The 24,100-nt window shown below is 38.6% G+C and overlaps 1 protein-coding gene across 1 annotated transcript in view; it reads right to left on the bottom strand.

Moving 5' to 3' along the window:
* Positions 1-24,100, bottom strand: part of RNF150 (ring finger protein 150) — a 793,014-nt gene that overhangs the window by 199,820 nt on the left and 569,094 nt on the right. The gene's annotated exons all lie outside the window — the stretch shown is intronic.

Below are 24,100 nucleotides of genomic sequence, written 5' to 3' on the forward strand. Positions count from 1 at the left end.
AAGAACAAGGGTCATTCCAGAATTCAAGGTCCTAATAAGGAAGGCAATGATCTTGCAAATTCATTAGCCAAACAAGGAGTCATAACTGGAGAGCTCCTCAATATTGACCACTTAATGAGTGCTATTAATGTAGAGGCCATTACTAGAAACCAGGCTAAACAACAAAATGAGCCTAACCTGGTACAATGGAGTCAGGATTCTCCTAGGGAGGACCTGATCACTAGTCAAAGAGAAGACCCCATTATAGGTATTTTCTATAAACATATAGAACATCCTGAAAACAATCCCATCTCAAAAGAGGACTGTATTGGTAAGGAAGATCTTAGGATCTTAATGAAGTCCAAATCGCAATTCAAATTACAGGATGGCTTGTTAATTAGAACCTCCAAAACAAGTATCCAACAATGAGTGGTACCTACCCAGTTCAGAGGTATCATGCTTCAACATGCCCATGATGCTCCCACATCTGGCCATCGTGGTGCCAAATTAACATATGAGATATTACGGGACTATGTCTTTTGGCCGCATATGTTAAAGGATGTTTAAACCTACTGTAAAGATTGTTTAATCTGTCCACAGTTCCAACCCACTGCGCCAACGTATAGAGCTTTATTGCATGGTCAGATATACAAATTGATTTTATTGGTCCAGTAACTAGGTCATCAAGAGGTATCAGATACATGTTGACAGTAACATGCCTATTCACCAAATGGGTAGAGTGCATCAGTGCACCTAATAATAGTGCTGAAACATGTGCAGCATTGTTCATCAACCACGTGTTTTCCAGATTTGGTTTACCCCAGAGAATCGAATCCGATCGGAGGACCCACTTCACTAGCGAAGTGATGACAAAAAATACTAGGGGTTATAAAAAAGCTCGATCTAGCATATAGAGCTGCCTCTAGTGGTGGTGTAGAGCGTTACAACCAGTCCACTGTGAAAATACTCAAAAAGTTTGTGAGTGAAAAAGGTAAGGACTGGGATGTAAAATTACCTCTAGTCCTAATGGCATTAAGAGCAATACCAAGTAGTGCTACTAAGTTGTCACCTTTTGAATTAATGACTGGTAAAAGAATGGTTCTACCTCAACATTTACTGTACCATACATCAGACCAGAACTTAAAGGGAAACTGAACCCAAATGTGTTCTTTCATGATTCAGATAGAGCATGAAATTTTAAGCAACTTTCTAACTTACTCCTATTATCAATTTTTCTTCATTTTCTTTATTTTGAAAGCAGGAATGTAAATCTTAGCAGCTAGCCCATTTTAGGTTCAGCACCATGGATAGTGCTTGCTTATTGGAGGATTACATTCACCCACCAATAAGCAAGCATAACCCAGGTTCTCAACCAAAAATGGGCCGGCTCCTATGCATCACATTCCTGCTTTTCAAATAAAGATAGCAAGAGAATGAAGAAAAATTAATAATAGTATTAAATTAGAAAGTTGCTTAAAATTGCATGCTCTAGATGTCATGCCCTAGAAAAAATGTATGCTCTAGTTCCGGAGGAGGAGCTTAGCACAGGTGGCTGGGTGCTGTGCTCCAGTCCCACAAGCTGCTGGTGGTGAAGTCACGCACCGGCCCTGAGGAATTAGGCTTGCTGCCAAGTTAGCAAGATTCAACGCTACTGGAACATAAAACAGTGGAACTCCATCCCACTGTACTGAGATCCTTTAAGTCTTGAATAAAGATCTCTACCTTATCCATAAAAAACCACTAAATCCAAGACAGGTATACACCTACAGAAGTTTCAACTCTCCCTCCCTCCTTACCTGTGACTGAAAGCGAAAAGAAACCAAGAACAGGAGGATGCAAAATTGTACTGCACTAATTTGAGCAAGATTGCCCCCTTGACTATGCCCTGGACTCTGGTAAATATTTCACTCACCCACTCTGTTGGTGCAGGGAGCAGCGCTACTCTTTGCGCTTGGAGGAGACCCCTGTTTTCTTTTTTCTTGTCTCCCTGGTGGTCCTGAGCGGGGCCGTGCGGCTGGATCCCTCCTCCCCCACCGGTGCTGCGTGGGAGGAGGCGAGCGTGGTGGGAGGCCGGTCCTGCTGTGCGGACTGACAGGCCCTGGTGTGTCTGCAGGAGAGCTTTGGGCGAGTAGCCAACAGCCGCGGTCCTCCTCCCCCACCGGTGCTGTGAGGGAGGAGGTGGGCTGATTGAGGACTTCTGCTGTTGATCTGCAGAGCGCTGAGACAACGCTGTACTCCAGGGGGGTGAGTGATACAGAGGAGCACCTCTGATTGTTTGTTTCTTGGATGTCTGCATGGGGAAAGCTCTGAAGGGGCACAGGAGTACCGGAGAGGGAGGAAGAAATAGAACACTTGGTAACCTGACCGAGCGGCCTAAAATAGGTACTTTATTATTCAAACAAACAGAGCCACAAACTTAATTCTGGGTAGCCGCCAGGTGAAAGGAGCAAGGGAGGGGAGGAGAGGAGAGTAAAAGCTTTGTCGGCAAATGAAAAAGTTAATTGGTATTTGTTGCTGTTTAAACTGGAACTTTGTGCAGAAAGAAGGGGAAACAAAGAAGGATAAGAGGAAAAATTGGCTTTGGGCATTCCGCTCTGAATGAATGTTTTCTACTGGAAGGGACTTGTATATTAAAAACCCCCTTACACTTTGAGGATGACAAAAGGAATTGAACTACCTATTCTGGTTTCTAATTGCCCCTGTTATTGACTCAGTAACAATTGTTTGTCTGATCTTCTTCTCTTTCTTATCGGAAGGGGAAGGAGGAGGGGGAAGGAGGAAAAAAAAAGAAAAACTCTTTAAGTTACTGAAAAGCCACTGCTTCCCTCCACAGTGTCTAAACTAATAGGGATATCTCCTTCAATAATTACCGATTGCTATGGTTTCTCTTTTCTTTATTATTGCTTTGCATAAAGCGTTTTTTTTTGCATAAAGCTTAAGTAACATAAGGTAGTAAACAGAGAAGAGGGACTATCAAGTTGTGAACCTGAATATTAAACTCTTTACACACTCTGTAGAAGATAGATTGATAAGAGGAATACACTATGACTGTTCCTGTGTGTTTTTTCCTTCTTTTTTGTTGTTTTTTCCTTTTGCTTATATCAAGGATCTAATATATGGTTATCCTCTTAGTATAGTAATTTTTGGTCTTGTACCAATACACAGGGCCTAAGGGAATTAGCACATAGAGCCTAAGCTTGTTAACCCTTCTAGTAACTAAGGGAAGGGAGGAAGAAAAGGGAAAAGCAAAGAAGTTCTGTTTTTGTTTCTGTGCGTTTGTGGTTCTTAAAATAATAAAGTTTTGTCTGGTATTGGTATTCAACCATTAACTATTTCCTTTTTCTTATATGTGTTAGTTTTCTTTGCTTGCTAAATATTATGAATGTTTAGAGCTAAGAAGGCAATATTAGCAGAAAGCAATAACTGGCCTTAGCCCATTATTATGTTGTTTTTAGTATTGTATTATACTTAAAAACAAAAAAGGACATATCTAGTATTGAGAGTTGTATAATTCACATTAACCTATAGAAACAGTTAATCATTACAGAACTGAACCTTGAGGACTCTATCTGAGATACAGCAACTGGTGATTGCTGTTTTTCAGGTGGGTCCCAGATTGGCGCATGGTAATTGGTTGCATATAAGATTTGAGATCTTTTAAAAGTTAAATATCTAAATTTATTAAATTCCTAGCTACTCATAAATGTTTATTACCCACTAGGAATCTTGGGCTTTCTCCGGCGATATCTTAAATCATTTGATGTTTTATCGTCTAAAAATACTATCTAACGAGTTTTACTGAATCTAGATTCAGAAATTGTTAGACTTTTACTTTGTTACCCTATATCTAGACCACTTAGGTCTGAGGTCACTATTATAACTAACAGAACTAACGCTATTAGGTAACACCATAGAGCAGTTAACTTGTTTAATTTAGCGGCTCTCCCTCTTACTGTTATCCATTCATTGTCACTCTCATGCATGACTTGGTGAGCGAGCCTAACTCACTACCTGGTTTCCGGTTTTCACCTCTACTTCATTTCTTTTCTTCTTTTTAAAACCAGGTAATAAAAAGAAAAGGGAAAAAAAAAAAAAAAGGAAGGCACCCCCCCCCCCCCTCACACCCTTGCACATTTTCCCCCCACCCTTTATCCTCACTTTCCTCTCTCCTATTTATGCACTTAGAGAATTCTCCCCAACAAGGTTTATCGGTCTATTTACGAGTTCCACGGCACATGGATAAATTCCTTCACTCACACTACCGGACTCCTTCACCAGTCATGGCAGCTAAGCAGAGAGATAGGAGGACAAAGGTCACTGCTGAAGTACCCTCTGAATTACCCATACCTGCAGTCTCTACCCCGCCTATAAACGAACTAACTAACGTACAGGCCTTAGTAGCCAGTATCTCTGAGGCATTAACCCCTAAATTTGATGCTTTAAGGTCCGAGATCAAACAAGATCTAAATTTACTCAGACAGGAGATAAAACTATTTTCTAATAGATTAGACGAAGCTGAACAGAGAGTATCCGAATTGGAAGATCTTGCTTCAGTCCAGGGGTCTAATCTTGAATCTAACAATCTAATCATTTCTAAAATGCAGAATAAAATTGAAGACCTGGAAAACCGCTCTAGGCGGAATAATATTCGCATCATAGGGGTACCTGAAGGGGGTCAATCGGAAGACTTAAGTAAATTTATTCCTGAGGCGTTAGTTCAGCTACTTAAAATCCCTCCCAACCATCCACAAATAGTAGTTGAGAGGATACATAGACTGGGGAGACGAATAGTAGATAGGCAGTAGGATAGCAGACCCAGACCTATTATAGCGAAGCTACTTAACTTTCAAGATAAGGTTACAATACTTCAGTATTTCCGTAAAAATCAGCCCATAACCTATAAGGAAAATAAAATTCTTTTATTCCAAGATTATTCAGTTGAAACAGTCACTAAGAGAAGGAATTTGGCCCCAATCTGTACAAAATTTATCCAACAAGGTTATCAGGCTTTAATCATCTACCCTTCCAAATTAAAAATCTATGCGAAAGGCTCATTTGTTTGATAATCCACATGAGGCAGAAAAATTGTTGCGACAATTGAACACTCAGGAGTAGTAAAAATCCATTCTGGATAAGGTAGCAAATATAGACATAAGATGTTGTTAGAATGGGCAGATCTTTTTTCTGTTTATTCTTCCCCCTCCCCTTCTTATTTGATTTTTTTCTTCTTCTCCCTTTCCTTGTCTTTCTCCTCCCCTTCCTTGTCCCTTTCCCCCTCCTTTCTTCTCCCCCTTTCTCGCTCGCCCCCCCTCAGGTGAATGACTATTCCGGTGGCTAATTTTAAGGTAGTCTCCTGGAACGTGGGGCGGATATCAACACCCATTAAAAGGAAAACGATTTTAACCCATGCAAGACGGCTTGAATCTGACATAGTTTTCTTACAGGAAACACATTTAACCCTGGAGGAAACTCTGAAGCTCAAACAGGGATGGGTAAAAGAAATCTATGCCTCATCAGGCACAGGTAGGAGAAGGGGGGTGGCCATACTGATGGGGAAAAGATTAAAAGTAGACACTCTTCAGACTTTAGCTGACCCAGAGGGGAGATATATATTTTTAAAGATTAAAATTGATAAGACAATTTTTTCACTTTGCAATATTTATGCACCTAATACTATTGATCCAGAATTCTGGAATCAGCTACAAGCTAAAATTCTCTCCTTTAGGGAAGGATATCTAATTCTTGGAGGGGACTTTAACATGGCCCCTCATTGTCCTCTGGACAGGTTAAGGGAAAAGGAGAAACATAAAAAGAACAAAAAAGATAACTTAGAAACTAAACTGCTGGCCAAAATCAGGCAAAATTTGAACATTAGAGATATATGGAGGATTCAGAATCCTGATGTTAGGGAATTCACGTGCCTATCCAAAGCACATAAGACTATGTCGAGAATAGACCTTTTCCTAATTGATGAAAGGCTGTGCACAGTCAAAGTAAGAGCAAAGATATTACCTATCTTTCTCTCTGATCATGGACCAATTTCTCTGAACTTTCAATTGACAGTCTCTAGACCAGGCCCCTCGCGTTTCCACTTTCCCTCCTTCTTAGCATCAGATACAAAATTTAAAGCTCAGTTGAAGATTAAATTTGAGGATTATATTCAGTACAATAGAGAATACTGGGATCGCCCCTTGATTCTTTGGGAAGCGGCCAAAGCAGTTATGAGAGGTGAAATTTTTGCTTATAATGCAATGATAAATAAGAAACTAAGATCAAGAGAAAGAGAGTTAAATAATGCAGTAATTAACTCATATAACCGCCTTCTCTTGACGAGAAATCCGGTTAACTGGGCAAGTTATCTTCGGGCGAAAAATGACAAAGATATTTTTGCTATCTATAAAGAAACTCAGTCAGAGTTAAAACTACAATCTAAATTATATAGATATAGAAATAAATCCGGTAAATTACTCGCTAAATTGGTTAAAAACGAGAAAAAGTAATCATTTATCGAAAAACTTCTTGTAGATAGGAAGTCCTTACGGAGAATATAGAGATACATAAGGAAATGGCCAAATATTATCAATAGATATATGCCTCAAAAAAATCTTATTTAACACAGGCATAGGAGTAAAACCGGCTGCCCCAAGGTATCTGTAGAATCAATAGAGACTCTTAATGCTCCGATAAGGGTAGAAGAAATAGAGAAGGTGATCTCTGAATCTGCTACTAATAAAGCTGCAGGCCCGGACGGGCTACCAAGCGAATTCTATAAGATCCTGTCCTCAGAGATTGCGCCTCATCTCAGAAATTTATATAATGCTATGTATATTCAAGGAGAATTGGTGCCGAAAGCTTTCTCAGCCTCCTTTAAAACGCTTATTCCTAAAGGTGGAAAAGATCCAGCTCAAAGGGAGTCATACAGACCGATAGCCCTACTAAATGTTGACTATAAGGTTTTTATGTCAATCCTGGCTAAAAGGTTACAGGGGATATTACCGAATATCATAAACAAAGACCAAGCAGGTTTCTTAAACTCACGGAATTCCTCAGCAAAAATCAGAGAGGTTTTAGTGGTAACAGAACATTTGTATAATGTAGGAAGGAAGGAAGGAGAGGGGGGAGGGGGAACAAACTCCTGACCTAGCTATTGTGACAATCGATGCTGAGAAGGCATTTGACTCGATACAGCACGATCATCTTTTCACTTCCTTGGGACAGTTTGGGTTTAAAGAAAGCTTCCCCAAATTTATCACGAATTTGTACAACTCTCCTACAACAAGTTTAATTGTGAATAATACTGTCTCTTTACAAATTGTACTTAACAGAGGAACTAGGCAGGGTTGTCCCCTCTCTCCTCTCCTTTTTAACCTATGTATTGAACCATTAGCCATCAGGATTAGGTCACAGCTGGAAGGGGTTGTGATAGGTAGACAGGAGATGAAACTAGCCTTATACGCGGATGACATCCTTGTCTACCTGTCAAATACCAAGGTTAATATACCTAAGCTCCTGAAAATCACCAACCAATTTGGATTATTTTCCGGCTATAAAATAAACGTTACGAAATCAGAGCTGTACTGGCTTAGAAAAAATAAAGATTCCTGAATAGCCCTTTTAGAACAGCTAAGGAGTCATTTAAGTATTTAGGCATAGTAATACCTACTAATCCACGGGATTTATATAACCTTAATATCCCTCCAATCATGACTATAATTAAAGATAAACTTAGAGCCTGGGAAAATTTACCTCTCTCTATCTCAGGACGGATAGCCCTGTTTAAAATGGTTCTCCTTCCCAAATTATTATACGTATTACAGAATACAGCATTAATACTTTACAACAGGGATATTCGAGGGCTAAACAGTTGGCTTAGAAGCTTCATCTGGCAGAAGAGAAAACCCAGGATAGCCTTGAACAAACTAACACATGCCAAAATATTTGCTGGCTTTGCATTACCTGATATACGGCTTTACAATCTCGCTTTCCTAGCACGAATTGCGGCAGATTGGGTCTTCTGTAATAACTATGTTTTAAACAACGCATTGGAAGAAAGTGTTTGTGACCCATATCTCCCACGTGCACTGCTGCATTGTGATCTAAAAGGTTTGTCCTCTAGAATCAAGGAAAATAAAATGATCCTTAATCCTTTAAAGGCCTGGTGGAGGATAGGGAAGCTTCTTTTTATTAATTGTAAGGTTTCTAAATATCTCCCTATGGTGGGAAACCCATTATTCCAAGCTGGATTAGACTCTGCAATTTTTAAGAATTGGCAATCTGTTGGACTGAATACGATGATACAATTTATCGACAAAGAGAAAAAATGTATTAGAACTTTTGAAGAAATTAAAAATAGTTTTAACCTCTCCAATGAAGAGTTTTTTGCGTTTTTGCAAGTAAGGCATTATGCATTAGAGCTAATGAAGGAGGGAGAGTGGCAATGGGAATTGGGAGATCTAGAGGATTGGCTCACGTTAGTTAAGAAGGGACGTATGTCCATCTCCTTTTGTTACTATCTCTTAGGAGCGGGCAGAGCGAGTCATACTCTAGAGAAAATTGCTCAAGACTGGAGATTAAATATGGCTCAGGATTATATTGACCATAAATTCATACAAAAATCTATTCATAAAGTGGCAATGGCTACTCTTTCAGCAACATGGAGAGAGGCTCATCTTACGTTACTACATAAATTTCACTATACTCCAGAAAAAGGTCATAAGCTTCAGAATATGAATTTTTATAAATGCCCTAAATGCTCCTTAGTTGCGGCAGATCTCTTACATATGACATTTAATTGTCCCTTGATTAGGCAATTTTGGCGCAAATTAGAATTCTGGATCAATACTACTCTTAAGATCTCCCCTCTGGAGTTGTCGGCAAGCTTAATTATATTTTGTTTTGATAATCAGATAGAACAACAATTAAATGAAAAGATAATAAGTGTCTCTATTTTGGCAGCCAGGTATTTAATATTTAAAAAAATGGAAGACGAGAGAAATCCCTAGTGTGGTGGAAATAAAAAACTTCCTCAAAAAACAATGCATGTTAGAACAACGAGACACGGATATTAATAATGACTCTGACATCAGAAAATTCTTTGGTAAATGGGCACCATTTATTAAATCTCTTCCGGCCACAGAGATAGACTATATTATATTTCCCTTTCAGAATACAGAGCTGGTACTATTGGGGATGTGGTAATTGGATAGGATTCAAGGGAGCTTATGGGAGGGGGGAGAGGATGAGTAAGGAATTTTTCCCCTTTTCCCCCCTTTTTTTTTTCTTTCTCCTTTTTCTTTTTTTCCGCCCCCCTCTTGGTAGATGTGTCGAGAGGTAGCAGATGTGATTCTTGACTGCAATAGTAATAGTATTGGAAATACAAGCAAAAAATATACACAATGTAAATAAATATACAATATAAATAGATAAACAAATGTGTTCACAAACTAAGAACTAATACTCTCCTTTTAGGGTAGACCGCAGCCTTCTTACAGTCTCTCCTCTGGGACTGTGTAGATATAACGTTGTAGAAAGATAGATGGCGCTGGTCTGTAAAATGATTTTTTCTCTAATAATGAAGAGAAAAAAGGACTTGAGGTATATATAGCTACCAGATAAATATGGGTGCAGTATACTCACTCCATATGCTGCAGTAGTTCAGCTCCAAGAACGTGTGTCTCCAAAATAGGATATGCTGTGTTCATATGAAGCCTGCTATTTGGCTGTAAATAGATGGAGACTCAAATGACAAATAATCCAGTGTGCATAGGATAAACAAAGTAGTAACTTACTCATTGAAACAGAAAATCTGGCTTGATACAGCGAAGAAAGAAGTCAGCAGTCTTTCAACTTTCATAAAAAGATATGTTTTTTAATAGCTCAACGCGTTTCAACGTTTAAACGTCTTTATCAAGAGCAAAATTTAAAAACAGGAATAAAAAAGTGGTAAAGACAAATGACTGAATATAATAATATTCAGTCATTTGTCTTTACCACTTTTTTATTCCTTTTATGCTTCACATGAACACAGCATATCCTATTTTGGAGGCTTGATACAGCGAAGAAAGAAGTCAGCAGTCTTTCAACTTTCATAAAAAGATATGTTTTTTAATAGCTCAACGCGTTTCAACGTTTAAACGTCTTTATCAAGAGCAAAATTTAAAAACAGGAATAAAAAAGTGGTAAAGACAAATGACTGAATATAATAATATTCAGTCATTTGTCTTTACCACTTTTTTATTCCTGTTTTTAAATTTTGCTCTTGATAAAGACGTTTAAACGTTGAAACGCGTTGAGCTATTAAAAAACATATCTTTTTATGAAAGTTGAAAGACTGCTGACTTCTTTCTTCGCTGTATCAAGACGGATTTTCTGTTTCAAGGAGTAAGTTACTACTTTGTTTATCCTATGCACACTGGATTATTTGCCATTTGAGTCTCCATCTATTTACAGCCAAATAGCAGGCTTCACATGAACACAGCATATCCTATTTTGGAGACACATGTTCTTGGAGCTGAACTACTGCAGCATATGGAGTGAGTATACTGCACCCATATTTATCTGGTAGCTATATATACCTCAAGCCCTTTTTTTTCTTCATTATTAGAGAAAAAATCATTTTACAGACCAGCGCCATCTATCTTTCTACAATAGTAATAGTATAAATTTGATTTGAGGTCGATTAATAATATCGAGAATATTTGGTTATAAAAAGCATAAATAACATATTGGATTGTTCTGTCGATTGCACGCATAAAGTATAGAGGGGAAATTGTGCTTGTTTTTTTTTTTTTGTTACTATTTTTTGTTCTGGTTTAGGGAATTATAGAAATAATATAATTCAACAGAAAAACTTTAGAGATGAAGGATTGTTAGATCCAAATTTTTTTTTTTTTTTTTATTGTTTATAGGAATAACATTATGTGGATCCTTCATGGATGTTTGGGTTTTTTTCTCTCATTGTCTATGTATTTTTCTTTGTTTTCTGGAAACTGTACAAAAATGTATAAACGTGTTGAAATATAATAAAAATGATTTTAAAAAAAATTGCATGCTCTATCTGAATCATAAAAGAAAAAAATTGGGTTTAGTGTCCCTTTAATAAATGCTGCTACTACACATCAATATGTGGAAAACTTAAAGCATCTGTAATATGCGTTTGCATTTGCTCAAAGGAATATAGAGAAGGCCGCAACTGCTGCTAAAACTTATTATGACCTCAAGACTTCCAAAAAGGTATATGAAATCAATGAAAAATATTATCTTTATAACTTTAGAAGAGATCAAGTCACGGAAAGGTCCTTTTGGCATTACTGACAAAATATCTCCAGTTACCTATAAAAAGTTAATTTATGCTTACCTGATAAATTAATTTCTTCTATGGTACGACGAGTCCACGGATTCATCCTTTACTTGTGGGATATTATCCTTCCTAACAGGAAGTGGCAAAGAGCACCACAGCAGAGCTGTCTATATAGCTCCTCCCTTAGCTCCACCCCCCAGTCATTCGACCGAAGGTACAGGAAGAAAAAGGAGAAACTACAAGGTGCACAGGTGACTGAAGTTTAAATCAAAAATATATAATCTGTCTTAAAAACAGAATTTATGCTTACCTGATAAATTACTTTCTCCAACGGTGTGTCCGGTCCACGGCGTCATCCTTACTTGTGGGAATATCTCTTCCCCAACAGGAAATGGCAAAGAGTCCCAGGAAAAGCTGGCCATATAGTCCCTCCTAGGCTCCGCCCACCCCAGTCATTCGACCGACGGACAGGAGGAAAAAAACAGGAGAAACTATAGGGCGCCGTGGTGACTGTAGTTAGAAAAAATAATTCATCAAACCTGATTAAAAAAAAAACCAGGGCGGGCCGTGGACCGGACACACCATTGGAGAAAGTAATTTATCAGGTAAGCATAAATTCTGTTTTCTCCAACATTGGTGTGTCCGGTCCACGGCGTCATCCTTACTTGTGGGAACCAATACCAAAGCTTTAGGACACGGATGAAGGGAGGGAGCAAATCAGGTTACCTAAATGGAAGGCACCACAGCTTGCAAAACCTTTCTCCCAAAAATAGCCTCCGAAGAAGCAAAAGTATCAAATTTGTAAAATTTGGCAAAAGTGTGCAGTGAAGACCAAGTCGCTGCCTTACATATCTGATCAACAGAAGCCTCGTTCTTGAAGGCCCATGTGGAAGCCACAGCCCTAGTGGAGTGAGCTGTGATTCTTTCAGGAGGCTGCCGTCCGGCAGTCTCGTAAGCCAATCGGATGATGCTTTTAAGCCAAAAGGAAAGAGAGGTAGAAGTCGCTTTTTGACCTCTCCTCTTACCAGAATAGACGACAAACAGAGAAGATGTTTGTCTGAAATCCTTTGTAGCTTCTAAATAGAATTTTAGAGCACGGACTACGTCCAAATTGTGCAACAAACGTTCCTTCTTTGAAACTGGATTCGGACACAAAGAAGGTACAACTATCTCCTGGTTAATATTTTTGTTAGAAACAACCTTTGGAAGAAAACCAGGCTTAGTACGCAAAACCACCTTATCTGCATGGAACACCAGATAGGGCGGAGAACACCCACATACTCTTAACCATCTCCGTGGAGATGTTGCCTGTGCAACGGCAAAGAGAATGACTGGGGTGGGCGGAGCCTAGGAGGGACTATATGGCCAGCTTTTGCTGGGACTCTTTGCCATTTCCTGTTGGGGAAGAGATATTCCCACAAGTAAGGATGACGCCGTGGACCGGACACACCAATGTTGGAGAAATGACAGGGCGGGCCGTGGACTCGTCTTACCATAGAAGAAATTAATTTATCAGGTAAGCATAAATTTACTTTTCTTCTATAAAGGTAAGACGAGTCCACAGATTCATCCTTTACTTGTGGGATACAATACCAAAGCTACAGGACACGGATGAACGGTAGGGACAAGACAGATGGTTAAACAGAAGGCACCACTGATTGAAGAACTTTTCTCCCAAAAACAGCCTCCGAAGAAGCAAAGGTATCAAATTTGTAAAATTTGGAAAAGGTATGAAGCGAAGACCAAGTCGCAGCCTTACAAATCTGTTCAACAGAAGCATCATTTTTAAAAGCCCATGTGGAAGCCACCGCTCTAGTAGAGTGAGCTGTAATTCTTTCAGGAGGCTGCTGTCCAGCAGTCTCGTATGCCAAACGGATGATGCTTTTCAGCCAAAAGGCAAGAGAGGTAGCCGTAGATTTTTTACCTCTACATTTTCCAGATTAGAAAACAAACAAAGAAGATGTTTGACGGAAATCTTTGGTCGCTTGAAAGTAAAACTTTAAAGCATGAACCACGTCCAAGTTGTGCAATAGACGCTCCTTCTTAGAGGAAGGATTAGGACACAGAGAAGGAACAACTATTTCCTGATTAATATTCTTATTAGTAACAACCTTAGGAAGGAATCCAGGTTTGGTACGCAAAACCACCTTATCAGCATGGAAAACAAGATAAGGAGAGTCGCATTGCAATGCAAATAGTTCAGAAACTCTTCGAGCCGAAGAGATAGCAACTAAAAACAGAACTTTCCAAAATAGAAGCTTAATATCTATGGAATGCATAGGTTCAAACGGAACCCCTTGAAGAACCTTAAGAACTAAATTCAAACTCCATGGCGGAGCAACAGGTTTAAACACAGGCTTGATTCTAACTAAAGCCTGACAGAACGACTGAACGTCTGGAATATCTGTCAGACGTTTGTGCAGTAGAATTGATAAAGCAGATATCTGTCCCTTTAAGGAACTAGATGATAGCCCCTTCTCCAATCCTTCTTGGAGAAAGGACAAAATCCTAGGAATCCTGATCTTACTCCATGAGTAGCCTTTGGATTTGCACCAATAAAGATATTTACGCCATATCTTATGATAAATTTTCCTGGTGACAGGCTTTCGAGCCTGAATCAAGGTATCTATGACCGACTCAGAGAACCCCCGCTTGGATAAGATCAAGCGTTCAATCTCCAAGCAGTCAGTCGCAGAGAAACTAGATTTGGATGCTGGAACGGACCTTGAATCAGAAGGTTCTGTCTCAGTGGTAGAGTCCATGGTGGAAGAGATGGCATGTCCACCAGGTCTGCATACCAAGTCCTGCGTGGCCACGCAGGTGCTATCAAAATCACCGAAGCTCTCTCCTGTTTGATTCTGGCAAACGAGGAAGGAGAGGAAATGGTGGAAACACATAAGCCAGGTTGAACGACCAGGGTAATGCTAGAGCATCTATCAGTACTGCCTGAGGATCCCTTGACCTGGACACGTAACAAGGAAGTTTGGTATTCTGACGAGACGCCATCAGATCCAATTCTGGTGTGCCCCATTGCTGAATCAATTGTGCAAACACCTCCGGATGGAGTTCCCACTCCCCCAGATGAAAAGTCTGACGACTTAGAAAATCCGCTTCCCAGTTCTCCACTCCTGGGATATAGATTGCTGATAGATGGCAAGAGTGAGTCTCTGCCCATTGAATTATTTTGGTAACCTCTATCATCGCTAGAGAACTCTTTGTTCCCCCGATGATTGATATATGCTACAGTCGTGATATTGTCCGACTGGAATCTTATAAATCTGGCCAAAGCCAGCTGAGGCCACGCCTGAAGCATGTTGAATATCGCTCTCAGTTCTAGAATATTTATCGGGAGGAGAGCCTCCTCCTGAGTCCACAATCCCTGTGCTTTTAGGGAATTCCAGACTGCACCCCAGCCCAATAGGCTGGTGTCCGTCATCACTATGACCCACGTTGGCCTGTGGAAACACATTCCCTCTGACAGATGATCCTGTGACAACCACCAAAGAGAGTCTCTGGTCTCTTGGTCCAGATTTATCCATTCCACTGTTTGAGCATGCAAAGTTGCAGTGGTCCGAGATGCAAGCGAGCCATTGCCGCTACCATTAAGCCGATTACCTCCATACACTGAGCCACTGATGGCCGAGGAATGGAATGAAGATCTCGGCAGACGGATCAAATTTTTGATTTCCTGACCTCCTTCAGAAAAATTTTCATGTCCACCGAATCTATCAGGGTTCCCAGGAAAGGAACTCTTGTGAGAGGGATAAGTGAACTCTTTTTTATGTTCACCTTCCTCCCGTGAGATCTTAGAAAAGCCAACACGATGTCCGTGTGAGACTTGGCTAGTTGGAAAGTTGACGCCTGGATTAAGATATCATCCAGATAAGGCGCCACAGCTATGCCCCGCGGCCTTAGAACCGCCAGAAGGGACCCTAGCACCTTTGTGAAATTTCTGGGAGCTGTGGCCAACCCGAAGGGAAGAGCCACAAACTGGTAATGCTTGTCCAGAAAGGCGAATTCAGTGTCAACCATATTTGTAATTGACCCCAAGCTAAGTAATGCCTTCTTTTAGCTCTAGGATTACTGCTTACCCTTACCCTCCTGGGTATAATGTCAGCCTTTCTGAAATACACAGTCTCTCCAGAAAAATATGACTGAACATACCTCACTGCTGCATAGCATGAAACCGTTCCTCACACTGAAGTTTCCTGTACTCCTCAGCCTCTGTGGGAACAGCAATGGATCTTAGTTACAAATGCTAAGGATCATCATCCTACAGGCAGCAGTCTTCATCCATCTGCTGCCTGAGAGTAAATAGTACACACCGGTACCATTTAAAATAAAAAAACTCTTGCTTGAAGAAATTAAAAACTAATATTTTATCACCTCTTTCACTTTACCCTTCCTAGTACTTAGAGTAGGCAAAGAGAATGACTGGGGGTGGAGCTAAGGGAGGAGCTATATAGACAGCTCTGCTTAGGTGCTCTTTGCCACTTCCTGTTAGGAAGGATAATATCCCACAAGTAAAGGATGAATCCGTGGACTCGTCTTACCTTTATAGAAGAAATTAGGATCCCTAAAAATTATACTTTTATGGATAAATGGGTCCATATTAATCAGCTGCGAGCGTGCCATCCTAGGTCCCAACTCCAAATCATAGAGGGAGAATGAAATGTCTAAAGTATGACTAAGATCTAGCTAAAATAGCATAAGTATGAGGATTGAAAAATAACAGACTCTCTTCTGGGAAGACTGTCAGAACACTCACCAATTACCACTAGATTTCAGTCTATTCCAATACCTGTGTCCCACATATCATAAAAATGGAAAGGGGGATTTATGTCAGGGTATTGGTGAGTGATATTTAATTGATATATATATATATATCTCAACATATAATATAGGTAATACTTTAATATTATATGAAATTCTTAGACCATTGCTAAATGCAAATCCATTTTTGTCAAGATTCTGAAGCTTGACAAATGAAATCCCCCTCTTTCTGACAAAATACACATCCCAAAACTACAAAGAGAACATTTGTTCCCAAACTAGAATGTAGAAGCTTCAAAAAATACTTGACCTCATCACTTAATGAGATGAGATCTTTTCAAATGAGATAACCTGTTACCTAGATCACAGGAACCCCTGTGGACAGCAGACACAGGTCTGGACTCATGTTTGAAGCTCTGGATTTTCAGGAAACCAGTTAATTTACACTATGTATGTATAAACAAGACACTAATTCCTGCAACTATTGAATACACAATCCTCATCGGGAAAGGTGATGGCTCAGATACCAGCATATGGGAGGCTAAGTCTCATATGAAATGACTTGTGTAAGTTCATATAGTTAAATTACTCAGATTGTATTAACAATATCTATCTATCTATCTATCTATCTATCTATCTATATATTGGTCTGAGAGATATACCTTTATGCCTAAAATATTATATTAAATAAGTGTCTGTTGTATTTAGTGGGTAGCTGTATTGGTGAATTTAAAATGTTTGACTGTGTCAGACTAAAACTACATTGATTTTTCTTTGTTTTAGTAATTATTAATATGGCACTAGAATTATTAAAATCATTTTAAGTACCCTAATATCAATATGGTGTACACTAAATATGGAATATACTGTATTTATATTAAAATAGAATTATGCTTAAATATAGATATGGCTTTATGATTAATTACAGCAGACTGCTACTTACAGACGATATTATGATATAGAATAGTGGGAGATATATAGCATGTGTATATATGTATTCTAAATGTACCTATGTTTGGACTTGTAAATATTTGCTCAGTTAGATTGGATGGGCCATGTATTGAACATATAGTTTATTAAAGCTAGGAAATTATGAGTGCGTTAAATAGATATTTAAAAATAAAAATAAATAAATACAAATATATATATATATATATATATATATATATATATCTCCCTACATTGAGAAACAGAATATTTTAAAAATGTGCGTCTTATTCCTGTTGTTGTTCCCCTGATGGGCTAAAACCAGTACTACAGCCAAAAGGTTTGGCTGTTAAGAGAGCTACATTTCCCAGTAACCTATGAGAGGTGAGCTCTGGCTCAAGGGGCATATACAGATTCTATATGAAATTATTAGTGAATGAAGGAGTGGCTTATCACTGATTTAATCTGCCATTATGCAAGAAAGTGGACAGACTCACTTTGTAAAAGACAAAAACACTTTGGTTTGGGGCCTGGTTTGGAATAACTCTCTGTGTTTTATGATACCCTGGTTGCAAAAATACCTTCACGCATGACTTTGAAAAACTCCAAATGATGTTTTACTAATTTTCAGTTAAGGTTAATTCATAGAAACATTGTGCCCATAATACTGAGGTACCTTTAATTCATTTTGAGTTAAGGTTAATTTATAGAAATATTGTGTCCATTCATGAGATAATGGACAATATCCATTGAATAGTAATTAATCTAAATATCACTATAGTCTGCTTTATATTGTAATACTGATCGACAGGCATATATATTTGGTCATAATTAATACACTATTTTCTGCATAAATATAATCAATTTGTTTATAGAGATTAACTTGTCAGAACTCAGGAGTTAATTTAAGATTAAATATTAATGTTCATAATAATTTTATTGTCATAATTTCTAGATATCTCATTAGCATTTTGGAATATACTACAGAGATTATATAAAGTTTCACTGGAGGGTATTGACAAATTCTACCATATCAGAAATTGATATTGCTGACGATAATTTTGTGATTGATTATTAATATTCATAATTCCATTAATCAAAAATATTGTTACATAAATATAGAACACGTTTGAGGTTACTGCTGAGATAGAATTAAATAATATTGTAACCTTGGATATATAACAGCCCCCTGATGTGTTATGAAGCCCTGTATATAGTTGGTTTATAAACAAGGTTTTTAAGATCAAACAAAAGTGATGTGCTGAATATTGAAAGTTGTATACATATCAAGATAGGTTTTTCATGGATCCTAATTTATGTCACAAGTAATGCACATCCAATACACAGGTGATATAGTGAGAGATTTGTATGCTCAATTTTGTTTCACATATTTTTTTGATATATATGATATATCCTTATGTTTAGAAATATTACATTTTTTTATTGTTTGTAACTATGGCAACAGCCATATTAGTTCATTGATGATGATGAATCTTTGAATTGGTTGTGTAAAGAGGGGGGCTTATTACATACTTAAGCACTGTTTGTTTCACTTTATAGTTGTCTGAAGAAGGGGTGAATGCCCACAAACTTCACAGAATAAAGGTTGCTGTGTTTAAATCCAGAGAGTGCAACAATTGTGTGTATATATATATATATATATATATTCAATAATAATATTTAAGTGTTTTTTTACTGTGTATTTACTGTAAATATTACACATTCCAATGTTCTTTATATAGGGGTAAATATTCTTTGTATTTTTAAATTGATATTCATATATATATATATATATATATATATATATATATATCAATGCAATATTCTTGTTATTTTGATATATATATATATATATATATATATATATATATATATATATATATATATATATATATATACACACACATACACCCCTGCATATATAGATATATAGGTGTAGATTGATAACAGAATTTATGCTTACCTGATAAATTTCTTTCTCCTACGGTGTGTCCGGTCTTGTGGGAGTATCCTTACTTGTGGGATATTCTCTTCCCCAACAGGAAATGGCAAAGAGAGCACAGCAAAAGCTGCCCATATAGCCCCCCCTCTGGCTCCGCCCCCCAGTCATTCGACCGACGGTTAGGAGAAAAAGGAGAAACCATAGGGTGCTGTGGTGACTGTAGTGTATAGAAAGAAAAAATTTGAAACCTGACTAAAAGCCAGGGCGGGCCGTGGACTGGACACACCGTAGGAGAAAGAAATTTATCAGGTAAGCATAAATTCTGTTTTCTCCTACATTGGTGTGTCCGGTCCACGGCTTCATCCTTACTTGTGGGAACCAATACCAAAGCTTTAGGACACAGATGAAGGGAGGGAACAAGTCAGGTTACCTAAACGGAAGGCACCACGGCAAAAGTGTGCAGAGAAGACCAAGTTGCTGCCTTACATATCTGATCAACAGAAGCCTCGTTCTTGAAGGCCCATGTGGAAGCCACAGCTCTAGTAGAGTGAGCTGTAATTCGTTCAGGAGGCTGCCGTCCGGCAGTCTCATAAGTTAATCGGATGATGCTCTTCAGCCAAAAAGAAAGAGAGGTAGCAGTAGCTTTCTGTCCTCTCCTCTTACCAGAATAAACGACAAATAAAGATGAAGTCTGTCTGAAATCCTTTGTTGCATCTAAATAGAATTTTAAAGCACGGACCACATCTAAATTGTGTAACAAACGTTCCTTCTTCGAAACTGGATTCGGACACAGAGAAGGAACAACTATTTCCTGGTTAATATTCCTGTTGGAAACCACTTTTGGAAGAAAACCAGGTTTGGTACGCAAAACAACTTTATCTGCATGGAATACCAGATAGGGTGGATCACACTGCAAAGCAGACAATTCAGAAACTCTTCTAGCAGAAGAAATAGCAACCAAAAACAGAACTTTCCAAGATAGTAACTTAATATCTATGGAATGTAGAGGTTCAAACGGAACCCCTTGAAGAACTGAAAGAACTAAATTTAGACTCCATGGAGGAGTCATGGGTCTGTAAACAGGCTTGATTCTGACTAAGGCCTGTACAAAAGCTTGTACATCTGGCACAGCTTCCAGGCGTTTGTGTAACAAAACAGACAAAGCAGATATTTGTCCTTTTAGAGAACTCGCTGACAACCCTTTATCCAAACCCTCTTGGAGAAAGGAAAGAATCTTAGGAATTTTAATTTTTCTCCAAGAGAATCCCTTGGATTCACACCAACAGATATATTTTTTCCATATTTTATGGTAAATTTTCCTAGTCACAGGTTTTCTGGCTTGGACCAGAGTATCTATAACTGAATCTGAAAACCCACGCTTAGATAAAATCAAGCGTTCAAATTCCAAGCAGTCAGCTGCAGAGAGACTAGATTTGGATGTTCGAATGGACCTTGTACTAGAAGATCCTGTCTCAAAGGTAGCTTCCATGGTGGAGCCGATGACATATTCACCAGGTCTGCATACCAAGTCCTGCGTGGCCATGCAGGAGCTATCAGAATCACTGAGGCCTTCTCCTGTTTGATCCTGGCTACGAGCCTGGGAAGGAGAGGAAACGGTGGAAACACATAAGCTAGGTTGAACAACCAAGGCGCCACTAATGCATCCACCAGTGTCGCCTTGGGATCCCTGGATCTGGACCCGTAGCGAGGAACCTTGAAGTTCTGATGAGACGCCATCAGATCCATGTCTGGAATGCCCCATAATTGAGTTAACTGGGCAAAGACCTCCGGGTGGAGTTCCCACTCCCCCGGATGGAAAGTCTGACGACTCAAATAATCCGCCTCCCAGTTGTCTACTCCTGGGATGTGAATTGCAGATAGATGGCAGGAGTGATCCTCCGCCCATTTGATGATCTTGGATACCTCTCTCATCACCAAGGAACTCTTTGTTCCTCCCTGATGATTGATGTAAGCTACAGTCGTCATGTTGTCCGACTGAAATCTTATGAATCCGGCCTTCGCTAGTTGAGGCCAAGCCCGGAGCGCATTGAATATCGCTCTCAGTTCCAGGATGTTTATCGGGAGAAGAGACTCTACCCGAGACCATAGACCCTGAGCTTTCAGGGAGTCCCAGACCGCGCCCCAGCCTAATAGACTGGCGTCGGTTGTGACAATGACCCACTCTGGTCTGCGGAAACTCATTCCCTGAGACAGGTGATCCTGAGTCAACCACCAACGGAGTGAGTCTCTGGTTAACTGGTCTACTTGAATCTGGGGAGACAAGTCTGCATAATCCCCATTCCACTGTCTGAGCATGCACAGTTGCAATGGTCTTAGATGAATTCGAGCAAAAGGAACCACGTCCATTGCTGCAACCATTAAACCTATTACTTCCATGCACTGAGCTATGGAAGGCTGAGGAATAGATTGAAGAACTTGACAAGCCTTTAGAAGCTTTAATTTTCTGACCTCTGTCAGAAAAATCTTCATTTCTACAGAATCTATTATTGTTCCCAGAAAAGGAACTCTTGTAGACGGGGACAGGGAACTCTTTTCCATGTTCACCTTCCACCCGTGAGACCTGAGAAAAGCTAATACATTGTCTGTATGAGCCCTTGATCTGGAAAGGGACGACACTTGGAAATAATAAACAGAGTACACTTTATTTCCAATTATTTATTATCCAATCTTTACGAAATTTGCACCCTAGTGTCTTAATGCTTTGAAAGTATTGCACACCAAATTTCAAGTCTTTAACCCCTTAAATGAGCAAACCGGAGCTAATTGTTCAATTTAGCACTTTAAACCCACTACAGTCCCTGCCACAGCCTTTTGCTGCGGCTTTACCTTCCTTGGGGGTTATTCACCACAGAAATAAGCCTCTTAGAATAGTTTTTGTGGCCACAGGACCCTCTCACATGAAGCTGCATGCACTGCTTCCAGAAGTAACTGCGCAATTAAGGCGCGAAAATGAGGCTTCCTCCCTCTGCATACCAGAGTGAAGGGGCCTTCCTGACTAGATTAGGTGTCTAACAAACTGCCAGGCGTAATAAAACGTTCCCAAAAGTGTTTCCAAGTCTCAAAACACTCCAAAAATCATATAAATATTATATAAATCAATTGATTTAGCCCACAATAGTGTCAACCAGTATATAGCCCATTTATAAGCCTTCATTCTGTTATGAGTCTAAGAAAATGGCTTACCGATCCCAAAAGGGAAATGACAGTCTTCTAGCATTACTATGTCTTGTTAGAAAAGAGACTATTCATACCTGGAGCAGAAAAGTCTGCAAACTGTTCCCCCCAACTGAAGTTCTCTGGGCTCAACAGTCCTGCGTGGGAACAGCAATGGATTTTAGTTACTGTTGCTAAAATCATACTCCTCTTTTAACAGAACTCTTCATCACTTTCTGTTGTAGAGTAAATAGTACAAACCGGCACTATTTTAAAATAACAAACTCTTGATAGAAGAAATAAAACTACAACTAACACCACATACTCTTTACCATCCCCGTGGAGATGCTACTTGTTCAGAGCGGCAAAGAGAATGACTGGGGGGCGGAGCCAGAGGGGGGGCTATATGGGCAGCTTTTGCTGTGCTCTCTTTGCCATTTCCTGTTGGGGAAGAGAATATCCCACAAGTAAGGATGAAGCCGTGGACCGGACACACCAATGTAGGAGAAATATATATTTTACATTACTATATATATATATATATATATATATATAATATATTTTAAAAAAATCTATGTGAATTACATTGGAATATAAAATGTGCATAACATGCTTCAGGGTTTGCGATGTGGAGTTAGCGCACATGAAGAATTAGTTATCTTAATGCGTTATGTCAATCTACTGTTCAGGGATGCATACAACCTACACTAACCTTCCCTGACCCCAGTTCCTCTCCTTCTTTCTATCCCCTTGATCCCCCTTAGCATGTAAGTCTATGAGCCCAATTGTTTGTAGATCACATTCATAATAGCTGACTACAACAGTGCAACTCTTGGCAGGGCCCTCTACCCATTTGATCCCTTTAAATGTTACATTGTATAAAGCCTTTGTTTATAGCTTTTCGGAATCTGTTGGCACACTATAAATAACTGATAATAATATTACATTATCGAAAAAATATAAACAATTAATAATTATTATAGATGTTCTTAAAAAAGAACACAGCAATATATATGTATATTTTACAGAAACTTTAATTATTAATAATTATTATTAATATTCTTAAAATATTTCATAATTAATATTTACATAACGTGCATTAAAATAACAAATTCTTCAAGTGCACTAACCCGACACTGCGACCTTAAGTGTAAAACCCGAAGCATGCTACGCATATTTTACATTTCAATGTTCTTCACAAAGAAAAAAAAAAAATATATATATATATACATACATATACAGTATATATATACATACATATATACATACATACATACACACACACACACACACATATATATATATATACACATACATACACAGGTAAATCACTTTTGGTATCCCATGGAGAGTGCATCCGCATCAATAACAAAGCAAAAAAGGTTTCTTTTGATATATGTATATTTTAATAACTCAGACGGCTATAGAGTTATTTGGTGCTCCCTCTCGAGTGTTAACTTCGCGTGATGGAGTTTTTTTGTGTGCGTCGGGTTGCGCTCATATTACAAGTTACAACTAAAAGGTTTGCATGTGAGTGGAACCCGACACGCCCTAACAATTTATTGCAACTGTGTATATAGAAGTTACAGGAGACCGCACACTGAAAAACAAAAACCCCTAACACCTATACTTGCACGATAACCTTAACTTTCTGAGTTATGAATATGTCACATTCCAATGTTCTTCACATACAAAATAATGTTCTTTTTATTGTTAATACATTTTATATATATATATTTATATATATATATATATTCCTAGATCTATATATTCAGTCCTATAGATATATAAGTATACATATGTATTTTACATGAACAGTATTATATATATATATATATATATATATAAATTTAATAATAAAAAGTTAACTTATGCTGCTGTTTTCTGTTCATGCACAATTTCTACAGAAAATACTGCAGTATTTATGTTTATAGTATTTGTGGTGGTTTCAACAAGCAAAATCAGATATTCAAATGACAAAATAATGATAAAGGAGCTGTTTGAAA

Source organism: Bombina bombina, chromosome 2 (assembly GCF_027579735.1).
Source record: "Bombina bombina isolate aBomBom1 chromosome 2, aBomBom1.pri, whole genome shotgun sequence".
In the NCBI taxonomy this organism is placed as follows: domain Eukaryota; kingdom Metazoa; phylum Chordata; class Amphibia; order Anura; family Bombinatoridae; genus Bombina; species Bombina bombina.